General features: G+C 39.1%; 1 pseudogene across 1 annotated transcript; it reads right to left on the bottom strand.

Annotated features, from left to right (window-relative positions):
- Positions 1–1,435: 1,435 nt before the first annotated feature.
- Positions 1,436–14,566, bottom strand: LOC147794983 (uncharacterized; annotated as a pseudogene). Its single transcript, XR_015424189.1, has 5 exons — positions 14,110–14,566; positions 10,283–10,447; positions 9,558–9,764; positions 8,631–8,723; positions 1,436–7,613 (listed from the first exon to the last, which is right to left on the bottom strand). The product of XR_015424189.1 is annotated as an uncharacterized LOC147794983 (transcript).
- Between the last annotated feature and the right edge of the window lie 1,163 nt (positions 14,567–15,729).

Here is a 15,729-nt window from a genome sequence, read left to right as displayed (position 1 = left end):
GCTTATATTTCTTGCATTCTAATTTGTATACAGCTCATCTTCATGACAGTCAGAAAATAAAGACACTTTAACATGGGATGAAAATGTTTGGAAACTGATCATTGTAGGCAGTGCATTTGAGAATCACACCTTTCAATCCATGTATGTGTGTTTGACTGTTTGTTGTACCATGATTCAGTTTGACTGAGGTTAGGTCCATGTTATCCATACAGAATATTGCCAGGTACTTTGAGCTACACATTTGGCAGTTCATGACTTAGTTGACTTACGTATAAGCCGAGAACTCATCAGTTTGTTGGACAAAAACTTTTCTTGCTAAGAGCATTCAGTTTGTGGTTTAATCCTTACTTGCTACTTGAATGGTAAGCATTTAGAACTGACATCTTTGAAAAGCCCCTCATCAGAGCAGTATTGTCTTCTAATAAAAAAATTTTTCAAACCTAATTTCTAACCTCCACTTTTCTTCCCTTATACCAACTGCCTTTTAATATAGAGTGTTCGGATTAGCTAATCCCTTAAACACTTTTTGAAGTCCAGCCTGCAAAGTATGTTTTATAAATTGATTGCTACCTTATGATCAGTTCTTGTACATTCAGCTCATAGGCGTCATGGCACATTTGTTATGTCAACTGAGCAGCAATCAATCCCTTTAAATGTTGCAAATCTTCGACTTGTTCTAGCGTCATTACAACATAAGGGTAAGTTCAACGACTACCCTTATGGAATATCAAAGTTGTCAAGCTTTCACTAGAAGTAGCTCTGACTTCGAGACTGAAGTTAGGAGTGAAAAAAATCAAGAGTTGTACCACAAATGCCACAAAAATGTAAATGTCACAGACATTCGTCAAACCGGTTAATACTGCAGACATGATTGGAGTCAGTTGTGTGACTTGCTCTGTTGATCTCATGTAACAGACTATCCCACATGTGGCTAATGTCCTTGCCATCCATTCTATTACTTGTGGAAGTTTCATTACCTCTGATCTCAAACGATTCTCTAATAAGTCTTATCCCTTCATGATTGGCCTTAGCCCAAGTCTTAGATTCATCCCAAGACAAGGGTGTCGGAACAGGTAGAAGACTCCACACCAGTACAATATGCATGCAAGTAGGGACACGTACTTCTCTAGAAAGAATTAATCTCCTGTCTAATCCCTCAGCTTTTACCCACACTGTACAAGACCTCAAGCAAGAGAGTGACTTGAAATGTTAACTGAACAGGCATCAGTCTATACTTGCCCTTATGGTCCTCAGTCTGTTACCTGTTGGAGGATTGAGGAATGTTAGGATTAGTCTCAAGGAATTCATCTGAGCGTGGGTGGTGCCCAGTAGAAAGGGCAATTTGTAGAAGTAATTATTACACAAGTTCATTTATCAACTGCACACATCACAGCTACCCAGCATGGTTTAATAAGGACACGGCACTTAGCAGGAATCAATTCAGACGCATTGTGTCTTTTTTAGTATTCCCATGTTTAAAAAAAAACAAATCTGTAAAAATGGCTAAAACACAAAATGATGTGTCTCCCAAGGAAGATATATACCTGCGGTGATTACATGTAATGGATAATGAAGTAAATACTCTATGTGTAAGAAGGCCCAAATCTCTCTGCTATACTGCACTTCAAAACTGGGTTACAGGAATTACACGGGACTAGAAAGGCCTGTCAAGAAAATTTGGCAAAATTGATACCATCTGAAGTAACAGTTCTTATGTCAAGTAAAGTCAGCAGTTACAAAAGCCGCAGTTACAAAAAAAATGTATGCTAAAGGCTTTTTGAACACATAACAGTTTTCAAAAAAATCAACTGAAGATATTTCAACATATCTGACATTTCACAATTTTTCAAGGAAAATAGAAGATTACCACATTCTAAATAAAAGTGATAATTTGGATCCAACTTGCCATTGCATCCATTGCAAGGGTAGCACCTTCCAACCAAGAAAAGTAAAGGAACAACACCATTTCAAACTACCACAGTATGAAGGGTAAACTTTTTTCTGAATTTGTTATTTTATCATTCGTTAGCACCTGTTCATTCTTGCTTTGCTGTACCACCAAGAGACAATGGACAGTTGGTTACTCATGGGCAGAGCTGTTTACAGAGAGTTGCGACATGAGTGTCTCAATTGTTGGAACCAAAATGGTGGATTATGCATCAATGCACATGAAAAATTAGCACATGATGCCTGCATGTTGTACTGCACACATAATGAACAGCTACTTTGTTCCCAACATCTGAAATTTGTGCTACTCAATAAACAGCTCTGCTCATGGGCAGAGCCATACAACATTTTCTTTGTTTCATCTTTCAGCATCTTCTATTGGTTTATTCTCAAAAGCCAGTTGTTGTGTTCCAATATGGCGTGTGCCCCAGTTTTCTTCCATAATATGTGACCTGTCACCACAAAATGAGCTGGAAGTCGGAATGTTAAAAAATTGAGATATTGGTATTTTTTAATTCAGCAGAAAGAGAGCTCTCCAATGGCATGTACATGGAACACTTAGGGTAAAAGCATAAGGTGACAATGTGACATTATTCTGGCAGCTTTGTGTCTTTGTTTCAGACCAGGCACGAATAATGCTTTAGTCGAAATTGCTGAGAAAATTTGTAAATATTATATGATCCAGTAAAATATTGGGAATTAAACAGGAGACGGGCTACTCTTCCCAAATATTAAAAACCACAAAAATTGACCTCCACTTATGACTTTGAACCCCAAAAGCAGGAAAAAGCGGGATGTGACTTTACTCTCAGTTTGTTGTGACAGGTCACATATGCCTTCTTCGATTCACCCGGGTCTGACTATCACCATTGGTTTGATAACGATGGATGATCCTGGTCACACTTTCTGTAGTAGAATTCTATGGATGCCTATATCCATGTAAATCAAATACTGAATATATTCATCGCATTTCCACCAAGTAACACTAGATGATTTCAAAGGTTTTTATGAATTCTCTTATGACAGCCATACAACGTATATTTCACTATATCTACATGTTCCATGCTTTCACTTCAAATATACATGTACACTGTGTTCATGCAAATAAACTTCAACAAGGCTGCAGACTCATTCAACATGTGAATCTACAGGAGGGAGTGGTCACTACTTATAACACCTCTCCCACAAATACATTTTCTTTGATTTCAGAGATAACTGATTGATTCAACTCAAATACAGTAATAATAATAACACAGGATTTCTATAGCACCATTCCATCTAAATCATGGCGCTAAGGATAACAATGACCAATGATATAAGGACATTTCAAATTTAGATTGCAAATAAATAATTTTTTTTTGAAGGATGAAACAGTTTCCAGTTTCCAATCAAAATGTACTTTCATTTGAATACACAATTTGTTGGAGATTTGCAGGCATTTTTCCAAACTACCTCTTTGTGTAATGTTCAACCCAACTCTGTAATAGCTCTTAGGAATATGCACAACATTCAATGGTGCAAATAGTATGCATTTGCACACAAATTCTGTGGTCATGCTTATAGCACTTTGCCTACTTTGCTTGCTAAAGGCATAGCACTTTGTTGCTGTGGGAATAGTACTATGCACAAGGTACTAAATATAGTACTATGCACAAGGTACTAAATATAGTACTATGCACAAGGTACTAAATATAGTACTATGCACAAGGTACTAAAGATAGCAGAAACCATAATTAGCTCTTGGTCAGTCATATACAGACTCTTTGGGTTAGGTGTTGTATGTGCATTGCGTGCAGATTAATAGAAAAAAAAACAATTTGCAGACTTCCATATCATGTACTTGTATCCTTATCGTTTACTTTGCCAGACCTGCCAACTAGTACGATTTTGCCATATTTTCTACGGGAATTTAATTGAAAATACAACTGTACCTTTTCTCCCCCATAAAATACGGGTTTTAGCCATTTTGACACGCCTGAAAAAATCCTGAATTAACTGTTGCGAGTTTACATGATCCTCAAAAATCAGTTGCAAAAGCAGATTGTAAAATGAAGTTTTTTGCAGCGATCTCTGAAAGACTGGGTGCGAAAACACTACTGGATGGAATGCAATATAATGCATGCGACTGAAATATCTGTACATATACACATGTACATGCAAACAGTATTGAAGTGGGCATTATTTGTTGCACCTTGAAGTGCTAGCTTCGTGTGCAAATAGCATCCTGGAACCCTGCCATCGTTGTGCTGTGATTGGCTGCCAGTAAAATATCAATATTCATGTTGTGTCAGTGGAACTTGTTTCAGCCATTCCTGTGTCAGAGGAAATAGTGACTAACAATCTCCATTATAATGCGTGATAGCATGAATTCCATCGTAAATTAGGTTAGTGAATTTTCGTTTTCTGGATAGAGGGCTTCATGACAACTAGTCACGTATGTTTCAGAGGGAAATTATTAACTACCCATGTCCCATTTTTAAGGTCATTTACATACGTAATGAGGACCATGAGAATTCTTGCCAGGCAAGCAGCTGCTTCATTTCATGAAATTTGCATCTTATTTCCACTTTTTGGAAATAAAAATTCCTGCCCACAAATAGTTTCATAGTAAGATAAGGCTTTTTCCTAACATGTTTTGTGAAAATAAAATTGAGAAACGATACCAGAGTGGTCAAAACTAGTGATTTTGTGAAAGCTCTTATCGTAAGCGGTAATTTGTTTGCATTTGATGTGATTTTTGAAGGCTCAAAACAAAAATTCATGGATTTCCTGAAGTTGTTAAAAAAAGTGGGCTGTAGTGGAGAAAGGTGTGAAGGTTTTAGATTTACTGAAAGTTTTCCACTAGATTTTTTTCTCTTCCTGACAGCAAGCGCTATCGACCTAATTCAGCCTCAATTATTCCGCATAATCTTACAGCCTTGCGAGTGTAAGAATTCAGTGACTCGGGACCGAAAGACGAATGCAACACTACAGTAAGTTAACATGAAGTTTATTATTGAAACCGAGGTGTATCTGTCATTATAACGTTGCCAGGGAAATGTTACAATTCAGGGTATCTATCCCAAGTTTTACATGTACAACACATGCATGAACCACATGAACATGAACCTTGCTGCGACGCATAATTTCCATGTACATGTACGTCAGTACGCTTGTAACGGTACGCGGTACATGGCTGGATCAGTTTTGTGCATGTAAAACACACAGATCACGCTGTGCAGAAGTGTCAGAAACAACTCATGAATGTCAAACAGAACAATCTAGTTGAGAATCTGGCCAGTCGTATGCACTGTCTCACTGTTCTGGGAAACTTCTAAAATTGAGAAGTTTAGTGGAAAAAAGACCAAGAGATTGATTGAAAATAGAAATAGTTTATCATCTTAGCAACCACTTTGAGGCTAAATTTCATATTTGTGTAGCATTTCGTTTCACGATTCTATGGTATTTTATTCGTTTAAAGCCTTCTAAAGCACATACAAAGGGTTCAATGGGATCGTTTGTTAATTTTGTCCAAACAAAGTCTTCAAACCGAGAAGGCTCAACTGAGGATTGGCAGGTTGCTAAGTACAATTCCTTATGGTTCACAAGAATCCGGTCAAGTAACCGCCACGCACGGTCAAAGTCGTTAATTTCCACACATCGAATGGGAGTAAAACATACGAGTAGTGCAGTAAAGTTGTGCAGTCATTTTTAATCGCACAGTTTTTACATGCTTTACATGTATCATTCTGTACCAGATTTCATGGAGACTTCAATTTTTGGATATATACACTGCATAAAATGTCAATGCAACACAAGTGTATAAATTGTTCAAAGAAGCTCTCACGTGGATTCAAACTTTGAGAAGACCAGTCATCGCATTACAAATCCACAGAAGGGGATGGAGACAGACAGAAGACTGAAATTCATGCCCAGAAAATCCAAAAGCCCAGGCATGCAATAAGCATTCTTTATAACAAAGAATTCACAATTTGAAAACGTGGTTGAATCAGGTGGGAAAAGGGCCAACTCACTCCACAAAACTTGATAATGGATTTCTTAATGAAAAACACAACTTGTGGATTTTCAGAATACAGTTTTGTGATATCAGAGGTTGGCAAGTCTACTGTGCTTTATATTAAATGATTTATTGTGTTCTAACTTCATTTCTGTGAATTGCACACTATGCGCAACACTTGATATCATTTCAGACTTGGAATATACCAACACAGTCTCATACTAACTGTTCATTATATTTCAATGAAACCATTTTCACTGAAGCAAAATTCTGTCTTTTGCTGAAAAGAAGTAAGCACACTCTTGTAACCAGCAGGTGTGGTAATGTCCTATTCAGAGTTTGAGAAATATATATTGTCCTTTAAATGCCCCAATCTCAAAAGGAGAGTTTGAGTTGGTAACTTCACTGCAAAATAGGACTGCAGGTAAGGTTTCTGTCCCTTGTATTGATGCACTACGGGAGCCTAGGCCAAGGATGTAGATATACATGTACATGCTTGAGAATTTGAGATGAGGAATTCACAATGTTTCTGATTTTGTTTAAAGAATTCACTTCAAATCCTTGAACTAATAAGTGGAAGGGGGAAATGACGAATAAACCCCCTAAGCCGCTCTTCATACATCATCAAATGGATGTATGTCATTACCCTGGGCACCTCAGCAGGATTGCCTGTCAGGTTCTTGTCCTAAGACTGAAAAGGTCAGATAAACTGAAATATACCTTAAGGCCTTACATAAGCTCAACATTTCCAATAAAAACCTGAAATCAGGCGCCTGCCTGAAAGCTGACATCTCTCTCTCACACATTTGTAAAGCTTAAGTTTCACAAAGTTTGAAAGGTCTTGATGCAGGGAAGAGGATTTTTGAAAAAAAAAGGCACACGCATCATGGTGAACCAACGTGTTTAGGGAATATAAATATCAAACTAGTTGTTCAAGTACATAAAATGATGAATTCTAAGTACATGTATCCAAAATGGTAAAATAACACTACATTAAAACCCAAACAATATTACCATTTCTAAAATCAATTCCAAAATATCTTTGAAATTTTAGTGATTACCTACAAGGAAGCCATCAAGGCATTATTTTACAAAAACACTCTTGACAGAAAAATGTCATTATTCATTTAATATGTTGCTGCTGGAGGGGCTATGGATGTCCCTACCTCTGAATACTGATGTGTCTATGAAATAATTTCTTCCAAAACCTTTCACAGGTCATCAGAATTGGGGGGGGGCACCAAGGCTGGTTTAACTCAGTAAGTTTCTTGAAATATCTGGCTTTTTTCAGCAATTTTTGACTACCAACCTGCTGAGAAAACCAGTTTGAGTTGTTCGGCAGTCTGTAAACCACACACACACAGCAAACATGGATAAATCTCCTTGAACTGATCTAACCTATTCATATGACTTCAATCAATTTGTTTTCAACGCCTTTTGCCAGTATGTCTGGTGGCACTCTGACTACCTGTACTTTGCTCCTTAATGCTAAGTACATCCACAGCTAGTGTGAGACCATTGGGTGTCATACCCCCTAGGATATAGAGTTTACCATCCATCATGGTGCTGGTGGAAGAACTGCGGGAGGTTGGGCAAGGAGGTAGTGCACTCCACGTCTTGGTCTCTGGGTCTAAGACTTCACCATTCCTGTGAGGCTCTTTACTGTGCCCTACAATTGGAAAAGGACAGTTGCAATATGAATGTAGATATTTACCAATGCCTGGCTGAGATTAAATCTTACACTTCATTTCATACAGATTGTCCAGATCGATGAGTATCCAATACGTGGCATAACAATGGAGATATCCATGCACTAAAGGAAGCCTATACACTAGCTTTTTTGTTGTTAGGAGTAGCTGAGTAACCATTTTTGTCTTGTGTATTATGCACTTGGGAACTTCTACATACACTGTGAATTTAAAAGACACAGACTATATTAGGTGATCAGTGCTTTGCTGCACTGCTTAACCATTTGCCGCTGGGATTCCGCTTCGGACACGTATTCTTTATATGCGTGGCCGGGGTCTCCAAAATCGGACAAAAGGAACTTGGCCTTATAACAAAAGACCATACTCATAACAAAAGACCAGGCTGCTGGGCATTACCAACATTTTTTCACTTTCAATACTTGAGATAATCTAGCCTTGTTTTGAAACAGTATGCCACAGTTTTGGGGGCATTTAGCACGAGCGGATTACCACCAGGGACAAAAGCGTTCCACCACCGCAGCGATGAGCCACACAGTACCACTGCAGGGTAATCTGGCCCCTATTGAAAAGAGGTCAGCGACGCTCTGTGCCAGTTTCGTGAACAAAAGAAAATTACATCAACAACACCACACAATCTGGGCTCTTTTTACAAGGCAGCAGGCCTGGCTGAAATACTCCAACATCAATAGATGTTGTCTGTCAGATTAGAGTAGACACCAGACAGTCCTTCGTGTGGGTGTAAGTGTCCAGTAAATGAAGATATGAATTTTTAAAGAATTTTGAAAACAGAAAACAATGATAATGATCCCGTCTCAGCATCATCAACATTGACAAATGCCCCCGGCGCAATGAGGTTAATAAGAATGTTCAGCACATCCATTTGAATTTTACAAGAAAAAAGTACAGTACGGTTCATTGCCTTGAAATGCAACATGCTGTGACAGACATGTGTGAGGTTGCTTCTACGGCACACTTACCCATGCCTCCGACAACTATCACCTTGTCACCAACGACTTCAGCTGTGAAATCTCCTCTCTCATACTGCATAGGTTCCATTTCCTTCCACTCATCTGATCAATAGACAACATCAATCGCTGACTACATGAAACATATACTAACACATCATTCTTATACACCAACTTCTAATGAACAGAGACACCTTCAGAGCCTTTATGGTCACTAACTCTGCTGCAGTGACTTTGTGGCCAACACTTGAGAAATGCATGACACAAAATCTTACATGCATGCTGTCATGAACCTGCCAAATTGCAAATTCTCGGTTTGTGGCCCAGCGTGAATTACATGGTGAAAAGGCTGATTGTTCGGTGGCATACGGCTCTACTCAAGCTTCCACATTCCTGTTGCCTCTTTTCAAAGTGGGGACCATTGTGAAGCTGGTGATTATGATGCAAATTTGGTCTTTTCATTTCTGGGCTACACACAAAGACCAATTACCATATACACAAGAGCCAGGATCTGCCTTTTTTCACCATGTTCGCTCGAGCGTGGGATGAGAATAATAGCTGAAAAGCGGGCTGAGGATCTCAATTTTTACGGCGTGTTTTAACAAGTCCCGCTGTGAAGGGGGCTAAAGTAATTCTTTCTTGATACACTGTGTTTTTTTCCTTTTAACTCTCACAAGATTTTTTCCCGATAGGCTAACCATGCATCTTATTAATAATGAGCTTTGACGATAATTGATCTAAAATTTTGCGTAATCATAAAACATATTCATGGCTGTGACCTTACAAGAATTACATGAAATATTGAAAGAAGTTAATAATTATGCCGCTATGGAGTACGGAAGTTTGCTTTCGCCACATTACTAACTTTTTTACTGGAATAAAATATCACACTAATTTATCCAGAGATGAATGTCACCAGGCCAACCAGTTTAAAGTCACCTTTCTCAATGTCATACTCCTCCACCACTTTGTAGAATCCATCCTTAGGATTCTCCTTGAGACCACCGATGCAATAGATATATCTGCCTATGGATACATTGCAGGGGAAGGCACGCTTGGTAGGGACTGGCTGTAGACTTGTCCACTGTCTCTCAACAATGTCTAATACTTCAACGGCTGGGCAGATATTCTTGGCAATTCGTCCACCTATCAAAAGCAACAACAAAAAGTTTGTATCTCTTAAAAAGCTGGCTACAAGCGTGTATTTTTCCAAAGTGTCCCTCCAAAAAAAAAAAACAATCCAAAACAAAACGCTGAAATCTGTTGGTTCAACTTGCTAAAAGTTGCTTAAGCTACCCTCATACTACACATAGGCTTGTGACTGTTGCAAATTGGAGTCACAGCACTTTATAAATTAGTTGAAAAAATGTTGCCAAGACGTCTCAAAACTTGTGTGGGGTTTATCAAACTTTCTCCTAGTTTGTGAAGACGTACACGCAAATTTTGAACATGTTCGAAATTTTGGGTACTTCGCCATTCCAGATTTCTTGCAAAATAGTCTCATAGCATTTGCAAGTGTCGTGCACTGGGCACCAAACCATCTCAAAAATGTTCCGCCAACTGAAAAAAACCATGGTTTGAACCCTGGGCTGGCCAGGGAAGACCAAGGCCTGGACAAAAAGCTATCCCTGAAGAGTTGGCATCTTTGGCAAGATCTGCCTTACCTACTAGATACAGCTTATCTCCCTTGAGGAAAGTGCCCATGGCATAGCGAGGAGTGGGCAGATCAGGAAGGCTTAACCACAGCTTCTTCTCTGGATCCAAGACATTGCATTTCTCACAAGGTGTCGTATCAGGCTTCATTCCTCCGACAACCAAGACTTTGCCATCTGAGAGAACAAACATCAGATTACCATTAAGGTTGCAGATCTCATTTGAAAATAACCACCTCTTGGTCTTGGTTTAATTCTCAATCTTTTTAAAAACTCCATTTTCACGACACAGCTAAACTATGGGAGGCTGAATGTTTTAATGCTAGAGACACTAGTTATTGTTCACACATGTATACATATGTACATGTACGTTGCCGCATTTTAGCTGCCTTCCAACAATTCTAATGTGAATTTTAATTGGCGTATATCAAAAATCAGGGAAGGACTATACTATGGTGGTTTTCCAATACTCTGTTTCACCTCCATCCTTATTAAGCTAACACCTTCAAAGTTGGGGGGAGGGTAAAAAAAGGCAAAGCCTATGACAAAGATGGCTACTAGAAAGCCATCCTTGAGGGTAAAAACAAGGGGGTGGGATGTACCATAATTGTCGCAATGTAAGCCGCCCGGTGTATAAGCCGCAGCATGCAAAAGTCGGCAAATTAAGATTTCAAATCGGCGCATATGCTGCACAGCAGTGCTGACGATTCAACCAGGTGCTGCATGCTATAGCACCAGTACAGCACGTCAACTAATGGTTCTACTGTACATGCCATCCAAATAAATTGAGAAAATTGTGAACGAGTATCGCCATAAAAAGTGAATTTGAAGTCCTCAAATTAAAAAAATTATGCAGTCAGGGACATACAATAAGATCTTGGTATCTCAAGTCAGTTAAGGTCTAAAGATTGTTTTATCTCATTAGCAGACTATTTCTTGCCAGAAGAATAGGTTTTTATGTAAAAAAAAAACCTCTGTAACTGTCCACAACACTACATCCGGTTATCTCAAAGATTTTGTGACGCTGATAAAAAATTCGGCCAAATTGTTTCAAAGTGAAGAAAAAAAGAAGGCGGTTGATTTTTATTTAACAGTAGAAAGAAATCTTTTAGTAAAACACAAAATATCATGGTTAAATGATTATTTGTCTGCAAAAAATACACCTTGAGAATGAACGAAAAGTGGGAAAATAATCACTTAAAATTGTTGCCACAGCAGAGCAAGTAAAGTTTAAGATTATGTACACGTTTCATGTATGTGTTTTGTGCCATCATGACTTGGGGAATTCAATTAATAACTTGAAATCCAGACAACTCAATGTTTAACACTATTCAAACAGAAAAAAATTGAATTCAGCATGCTAGCTAAGGTTACATGTTATGTGTAAAATGCCCCAACAGGTCTTAGGCCTTCACCTATTGGAGGATTGAGGACTATTTGGGTCAATACATACATGTAACATTCTCATGGGAATCCAAGTATATAACTTTGCACTAGTAGGATGCCTAACCATAGGAAGTTAGTTTCTAGTGAAAGTATTTATGAATGGAAAGCAAGGCTAAGTGTGCACACAAAGTGGTACTGGACTTGCTCTGACCATTACCTGTAACACTAACAGTGACTGGACAACCAGTCAGAGGGGATAGCATGATCAACTTACCCTCCCTAGACCATCCCTTTGCATTTGTTGCTTGGTTATTTCGATGTTTAAACAACTACCCATTGACCAACAGATTGACCCATTGTATTTTCTCAGCAAATGTAAATACTTCAAGGTGATGGGGGTCATGTATGTTCACCTTTTCACACACATTAAAAAGGTATTCTTTCATACTTCAAGGTGATGGGGGTCATGTATGTTCCCCTTTTCACACGCATTAAAAAGGTATTCTTTCATACTTCAAGGTGATGGGGGTCATGTATGTTCCCCTTTTCACACGCATTAAAAAGGTATTCTTTCATACTTCAAGGTGATGGGGGTCATGTATGTTCCCCTTTTCACATGCATTAAAAAGGTATTCTTTCATACTTCAAGGTGATGGGGGTCATGTATGTTCCCCTTTTCACACGCATTAAAAAGGTATTCTTTCATACTTCAAGGTGATGGGGGTCATGTATGTTCCCCTTTTCACATGCATTAAAAATGTATTCTTTCATACTTCAAGGTGATGGGGGTCATGTATGTTCCCCTTTTCACACGCATTAAAAAGGTATTCTTTCATACTTCAAGGTGATGGGGGTCATGTATGTTCCCCTTTTCACACGCATTAAAAAGGTATTCTTTCATACTTCAAGGTGATGGGGGTCATGTATGTTCACCTTTTCACATGCATTAAAAATGTATTCTTTCATACTTCAAGGTGATGGGGGTCATGTATGTTCCCCTTTTCACACGCATTAAAAAGGTATTCTTTCATACTTCAAGGTGATGGGGGTCATGTATGTTCCTCTTTTCACACACATTAAAAAGCTATTCTTTCATACTTCAAGGTGATGGGGGTCATGTATGTTCCTCTTTTCACACACATTAAAAAGGTATTCTTTCATACTTCAAGGTGATGGGGGTCATGTATGTTCCCCTTTTCACACGCATTAAAAAGGTATTCTTTCATACTTCAAGGTGATGGGGGTCATGTATGTTCCCCTTTTCACACGCATTAAAAATGTATTCTTTCATACTTCAAGGTGATGGGGGTCATGTATGTTCCCCTTTTCACACGCATTAAAAATGTATTCTTTCATACTTCAAGGTGATGGGGGTCATGTATGTTCACCTTTTCACACGCATTAAAAAGGTATTCTTTCATACTTCAAGGTGATGGGGGTCATGTATGTTCCCCTTTTCACATGCATTAAAAAGGTATTCTTTCATACTTCAAGGTGATGGGGGTCATGTATGTTCCCCTTTTCACATGCATTAAAAAGGTATTCTTTCATACTTCAAGGTGATGGGGGTCATGTATGTTCCCCTTTTCACACGCATTAAAAAGGTATTCTTTCATACTTCAAGGTGATGGGGGTCATGTATGTTCCCCTTTTCACACGCATTAAAAAGGTATTCTTTCATACTTCAAGGTGATGGGGGTCATGTATGTTCCCCTTTTCACATGCATTAAAAAGGTATTCTTTCATACTTCAAGGTGATGGGGGTCATGTATGTTCCCCTTTTCACATGCATTAAAAAGGTATTCTTTCATACTTCAAGGTGATGGGGGTCATGTATGTTCCCCTTTTCACATGCATTAAAAAGGTATTCTTTCATACTTCAAGGTGATGGGGGTCATGTATGTTCCCCTTTTCACATGCATTAAAAAGGTATTCTTTCATACTTCAAGGTGATGGGGGTCATGTATGTTCCCCTTTTCACACGCATTAAAAAGGTATTCTTTCATACTTCAAGGTGATGGGGGTCATGTATGTTCCCCTTTTCACATGCATTAAAAAGGTATTCTTTCATACTTCAAGGTGATGGGGGTCATGTATGTTCACCTTTTCACACACATTAAAAAGGTATTCTTTCATACTTCAAGGTGATGGGGGTCATGTATGTTCCCCTTTTTACACGCATTAAAAAGGTATTCTTTCATACTTCAAGGTGATGGGGGTCATGTATGTTCCCCTTTTCACACGCATTAAAAAGGTATTCTTTCCTCTGACCCTCCTCCTCCCAAAAATCTGCACACACACCGAAGAAATGATGGTCCATCGACCTTTTTCCTAAGTTCATATACAGGCTGTAAACCTCTCCAGGCTTAGTGCTTGTGAAAAGTACAAAAACAATGGATGAGACGAACTATGAAAGTTGGACAAGTATCCCCAATGGGCCACAACATGCTTACTGTACGCTACAGCTGACAACCCTTGTATCCGGTCAGCAAGCGGTTTGATGTCTTTGTTCCACTGTCCTTTTTATTTTGCTAACATCGAATGACTCTACCACATCAACAGGGATGGCATCTACTCCAACACCACCAAGGACAAAGATGGTTGTCCCAACAGCAACCACAGCAGTTCCTGCCCTTGCTGTAGGGATGTTGCAGAGACGTGTCCACTTCTTGTTCTTTGGGTTATAACAGTGGAAGTCATCTGTGCCTTTGCCCTGGGCATCTGAGCCACCGATAAGAAACAGCTGACCACTGACTGCGATGACAGATGAGAACACACGCTTGATAAGAGCATTTGTGATGGTTTCCCAACGGTAGCCTGAATCGGCACCTGGCTGAGCTGTTGCCATGGTGATTAGTCAAGCACTTTCTAACTGCTGAAATACCGCTGATCTATAAGGGGTAAACAAAAACAAAAAGTGTCAACAAACACAAATACCCTGCCAAGCCCAATGGCTCTGTTTTAATTTGTGGTTTTATGAACCCCAAATTCAAGTCCTGACTTGTTTTACCATTGTAGAACTACATCTGTACATGCTCCATCCAGATCAATACGCCGTTCAAATCGTATTGCACAGATCAACTCATCACAACCAACAATTTCATATTGTATTGGTTCCATGCCAACATGTTAAACAGGATAGACAAAAAGTACAGCCGGATTCTCATGGTCAGCATGACGTCGCATGAGCCCCAGTAACACGCAGCCCAATGGCATGGCAAGGCAGTGCACAAGTGAAACAAAGCTGGCAGTCGTCCAATGGTGAGAATAACAGCTATGACGGCAAAATACGTGTATATGTCAGGTGCAATTGGTTGATCTGCCCGACCACCTGACCAACCGCTGCATTTGGTCAATCCTGCATTAAATGCCCAACTTTACTTTTTGGAAACAATCTTTCACAACCGTGAATTACCAGAAAAGGGGCCCAGCTGATGACAGAATTACTGACAAATCCTGCAATATGATTGACCAATGGTGCAAAGACTGAGTGATCACACACGTTGACTGACTGTGCCAAGCCCAGTGGGACTCCCTCCAAGCTATGTTGCGGATGGAGTTCAGAATATGAACGGTATAAAACTGAGCAAAATGTATAATATTTTTAGTATTTTTACCAGTTTCAAGAAGCCAACTCAACGTCTGTAAATTGTACGCATCCTTATCTGTAGGATTAGGGGATTAAGAAAATCTACACACTACAGACAACATGAGTAAAAATTACATCTTTTATTAAAATTTGTCAGAATTTACAAAATGTACAGAAAGTTTCAACTTTTTCATTCTGTTTTTATAAAACTAATCTCAAGGCCCTATGCTAGTGATAACCTGGGAGCCATGCAGACTCCTCTTTTAATCCCAGAAGTAAATGGCAGAATTGTTTTTTAAACGGCAGTCTAGCGTGTTTCTTCTGCTGAATCCAATTAAGGTATTAAAAGGATCCCTAGGGGCAATGGTAGGATCCCTATGCCCACTTGAACAAAATTGGTGCCCAATAGCAATGATTAGACATCAACATTTTAAGGACCATTTTGGAGGTGAATTCGGAGGATTTCGATCTGGGGTACGACAAC

Source organism: Acanthaster planci, unplaced genomic scaffold, assembly GCF_054643075.1.
Source record: "Acanthaster planci isolate LZ-2023a unplaced genomic scaffold, COTS_SCS Contig233, whole genome shotgun sequence".
Lineage (NCBI taxonomy): Eukaryota > Metazoa > Echinodermata > Asteroidea > Valvatida > Acanthasteridae > Acanthaster > Acanthaster planci.
The sequence above is the reverse complement of the archived record's forward strand: the minus strand, read 5'-3'. Positions and strand labels throughout refer to the sequence as shown.